This window comes from Condylostylus longicornis, unplaced genomic scaffold (assembly GCF_029603195.1).
Source record: "Condylostylus longicornis isolate FDR11 unplaced genomic scaffold, ASM2960319v2 ptg000422l, whole genome shotgun sequence".
NCBI classification, from domain to species: domain Eukaryota; kingdom Metazoa; phylum Arthropoda; class Insecta; order Diptera; family Dolichopodidae; genus Condylostylus; species Condylostylus longicornis.
Window position 1 is genome coordinate 19,916 of NW_026578381.1, and position 4,971 is coordinate 24,886.

Here is a 4,971-nt window from a genome sequence, read left to right on the forward strand (position 1 = left end):
ATAAAGTTGCCTTTACAGCCGATCTCGAAAAAATGTATAGACAAATCAAACTTGCACCTAAACACACCGATTATCAGCGAATAGTTTGGCAAGAATCACCTAGACAACCTATTTGTGATTATAAATTAACTACCGTGACTTTTGGCACTAAATCCGCACCCTTTTTAGCTACGCGAGTGTTAAAGCAGCTGGCTACAGATGAAAGGATCAGATATCCTTTGGCATCGCAGGCAACATTAGAGTCCTTTTATGTTGACGATTTGCTATCTGGCGCAGATTCACTTGAAGAAGCACTACAACTTCAGAAACAACTCATCAACATGATGGCTTCGGGTGGATTTTCATTACGTAAGTGGTCATCAAATGCCTTTGCAATGGGACCCAGCCAACGACTACTTCTCGTATAGAATTACCAAATTGGAGGATGGAGCTTCGAAATGGACAAAGCGATCAGTTCTATCAGAAGTGTCTAAATTGTTCGATCCGCTTGGTTGGCTGGCACCCTGTATCATTTTGGCCATGATAATGATACAGAAATTATGGCTGTCTCGTTCGGGCTGGGACGATGATTTGGAAAAGGCACTACAAAATGAATGGCAAAACTACAGATCCAGTCTTACAGAATTAGAAAAGATCAAGATTACTAGATAGTTCAGTTACACCTAGACGGTATGTAAAATGGAACTACATGGTTTTTGCGATGCGTCAATTAAAGCGTATGCGGCAGTTGTCTATTTGGTAGTCACAAACGAAAGCGGTAACAGGCAAATTAGTCTGGTGGCGGCAAAGTCAAAAGCAGCTCCAATAAAGACGATTTCTTTACCAAGACTAGAGCTGAGGTTGTCCACATTTACGAAATTAATACGAGTAACTAGCTATGTGAGAAGATTTATGACTATTGTTAAGAAAATTAAGCATGATGGCAGTTTTATAACAGCAACAGAATTCAATGCAAATGTATTTACATGGATACGCATTGTTCAAGGGCATCATTTTGCGCATGAAATATTTCAGCTTCAAAAACGAAAAGTTATAAATGGAAATAGTAGTCTGTCAAACCTAAGCCCTTTTTTAGACGAAAATGGAATATTGCGCATGGCAGGTCGATTACGTCACTCAGAATTAAACTACAATGAAAGATTTCCTATTATTCTTCCCGATAAAAGTCCCTTTGTGCGACTATTGTTGGAAAAGGTTCATCGCGAAACTTTACATGGTGGCGCCCAACTTATGCTGAATGTTTTAAATAGGAACTATTAGATTATTGGCGCAAGAAACCAAATTCGGCAAGTGATACACAAGTGTATAACGTGCTACAAACAGCGCGCGGCAGTTCAAACCCAATTATTGGGTGACTTGCCAGCTTTTCGAGTCAGGGCTGCACGACCATTCACACATACTGGAGTTGACTACTGCGGGCCCTTTGAAATCAAGACCCACAAAGGTAAAAATCTTAGGATGTACAAGGCATACATTGCAATTTTTATATGCCTCACAGTAAGGGCCATACATATAGAACTGGTGACGGATCTTAGTAGTTAAGGCTTCATCGCGGCTTACAGACGATTTAGCAGCAGACGTGGCAAATGTCAAGCTATCTACTGTGACAACGGCACTAATTTTGTTGGGGCCAATAAAGCAATTGCTAAACAACACAAAGAAATGCTACAGCAATTAAAAGAAGAGTTGGCGCACTCGCACGAAAATGAAGGTGTGGCATTCCATTTTATACCACCGGGCTCACCTCATTTCGGCGGTTTGTGGGAGGCTGGAGTACGATCTACCAAGCAACATTTAAGGAGAGTATTCAGCAATATTAAGTTAACTTATGAAGAATTGGCAACTGTTCTAGCACAAATTGAGGCGTGTCTAAACTCTAGGCCTTTATGCGAAATCAGCAGAAATCCAGAAGATTATACGGCTCTAACACCTGGGCATTTTTTGATTGGCGACGTAATTGTCACGCCACCTGAACCTTCAATCTTAGATTTTGCTGAAAATCGGCTGAACAGATGGCAACTGCTTCAAAAGCTGTGTCAAACCTTTTGGACCCAACAGATTACAACAACATCCAAAATGGACTAAAAGGCATGACAACATGCAATTGGGAGACTTGGTCCTCCTAAAAGATGAAAATTTACCACCAAGCAGATGGCTGATGGGTCGCATCATCGAGACTCACCCCGGTCCAGATGGACTAGTTCGAGTAGTTACCATCAAGACGAAGAATGGGGCACTAAAACGTTCAATAGTGAAGATTTGCTTACTACCAATACATTCAAGGGCGAACGAAACCGAAACATCGCATTGATCAATCGAGAATGATTAATCGTACGCAAAAAAAAAAAATTCGCGAACGTAAACTATGCACCTACACTTAATTGAAATTATGTACCTACGCTATATCGAAATTATACACCTACACTATATCAGAATTATGTACCTACACTATGTCAGAATTATACACCTACACTTTATCAGAATTATGCACCTACACTATATCAAATTTGCGGGCCTACACTTAATACTAGGAGAACACCTAATACAAAATTTGCGAACCTACACTTAATATTAGGAGAACACCTAATACAAAATTTGCGAACCTACACTTAATACTAGGAGAACACCTAATACAAAATTTTGCGAATCTACACTTAATACTAGAAGATGCACCTAATACAATATTTTCGAATCTACACTTAAATATATCTAATAATATTTAATTTTAATGAATAATGTTTTTTGATTTGATCAAAAATTTCCAATTATTAATTTATTTTTTTTTTCCTCTCCTTCCCCAATTCCACATCCTGGATTTCCGGAAAGCGAGCTCAGGCGCTATAACCTTCCATCCTTTTACGTTCTCTATTTACAGATGTTAGAACCTAAAAACCTAAAAGGATGCTACCTTAGAATATGGAAATTATGTTTAAAGCATTTTCGATTGGAAATGATACACTTACCGATTACCATTACAACATGAATTACTTTAGAAAAACATCAACACATCGTTTTGTCATCTTCAGCCACAGATGCCAAGGTCGGGGAAATGTTCCGTCGTGACGTCACAGGCACAGATCATTTCCTAAAAGAAAAAAAACAACAACAATAAAGAATACAAAGTTCACAACAATAACATGATTGTACTTATCTGATGAATTCAATATAAAATTGAAGCTAACTAAAGCATATAACAAACATATATTTGATCAAACATAAAAGAAACTTCAACTTACCTGTTGAATATGTTGCAGGTTTTCAATCGCTTTAGTCCTGGGTATTTTGGTCCAGCGCAGTCAGTCCTTCTTTCGTGGTTGATCTCGTGTTTATTTATATTAATTTTGTAATATTTGTGAAATTTTTGTCCCATAATTTTTTTTCCTAATTTTTAAAACAAAATAAATCAACAAAAACACTACACCACATTTTACTTGTTTATCTTTTATACATCAAATATTGACATTTGCAGACAAAAAAAAGATTCGTTCAATAGCTTTCGTTCAGTTTGATCGGTGTTGCCGTATGGCATAATCGATGAAAAATAAATCATATCAGCTATTTGTCAAGTGTGGTGGAGTGAAATAAAAAAGAACGAGCGAATGAAATGAAAAATATGAAAAGGGGAAATATTGTATATACATAATATAGAGTGTTTACAACAACAAATCACGGCGCAGTGTATATAAAATTATATTGTATTTTTCAAGTGAAGTGAACTGCGTCATCTGTTTTATATACAAGAAAACGTTATCAACCAAAAAAGTGGGACTGGCTAGGTGTATCAACGTTGCACAATCCGTTTGGATAAAATTTTTCTGGATCTATAAATAGAATGGAAAATTCCAGATCAAGAATGCAGTATTAGAAAAACCGTCGCATCGAACTTATCCATTTTGAATTTATATTGAAATTATAATTTACTTAGTTTATATAAAGTCATATTAAAAGAAAATTAAATTTTGTTAAGAAATTTAATAAATTGTTAGTACATGAATTGCAAAGAAGAAACAAAAGTGAAGTTGTTTTTCTTATAATTATTCTATATAAAAAAAGGAAAAAATTGCGTTGAAAAGAGGCAATTATAAAATTTTAGTGGTTTTGGTGGTTCTTGCATAAAATGTTAGCGCAAATCGCCGCCTAACATAACAGATAAATATTATTATAAAAGTTTAAAGAAAATTTCCAAAAAAATATTGTTATAATAGTTAAGTACATAAATATGTATGTAAATTTTTTTTAAAACTTCGTAACTAATTTTAAGCTTTCTTTATGAATTGAATAATATTCAAAACTGTGGTTTGTCATATAGAAACACATAATTATTAAATCATAAATTTTTCAAATAAAGAAAAGGTTTAGGCATAAATAAAATAATATTTTTATTCAAATATGTGTATGTACATGAATATATTAGAATTGAACATTTTAAAATTTTTTGCTCGAAAAATTAGATGTAAAATTTTAAGCACAAACATACGTAACTATGAATGTATACCTATTTCCTAAAACTGCGGGTGAACATAAAGAAATCAACTTTTCAAATAAAGAAAAGGTTTAGGCAAAAATAAAATAATAATTTTATTCAAATATATGTATGTACATATGAATGTAATTTTTCAAATATAGAAAAAGTTTAGACAAAAACAACATAATAATTTTATTCAAATATATGTATGTAAGTACATATGAATGTAATTTTTAAAATAAAGAAAAGGTTTAGCCAAAAACAAAATAATAGTTTTATTCAAATATATGTGTGTACATATGAATGTAATTTTTCAAATATAGAAAAAGTTTAGACAAAAACAACATAATAATTTTATTCAAATATATGTATGTAAGTACATATGAATGTAATTTTTAAAATAAAGAAAAGGTTTAGCCAAAAACAAAATAATAGTTTTATTCAAATATATGTGTGTACATATGAATGTAATTTTTCAAAAAAAGAAAAGGTTTAGGCAAAAACAA

The 4,971-nt window shown here is 33.5% G+C and overlaps 1 long non-coding RNA gene across 1 annotated transcript; it reads right to left on the reverse strand.

Annotated features, from left to right (window-relative positions):
- Positions 1 to 2,061: 2,061 nt before the first annotated feature.
- Positions 2,062 to 3,456, reverse strand: LOC129617145 (uncharacterized). Its single transcript, XR_008697679.1, has 4 exons — positions 3,237 to 3,456; positions 2,964 to 3,085; positions 2,584 to 2,893; positions 2,062 to 2,539 (listed from the first exon to the last, which is right to left on the reverse strand). It is a non-coding gene; the product is annotated as an uncharacterized LOC129617145 (long non-coding RNA).
- Between the last annotated feature and the right edge of the window lie 1,515 nt (positions 3,457 to 4,971).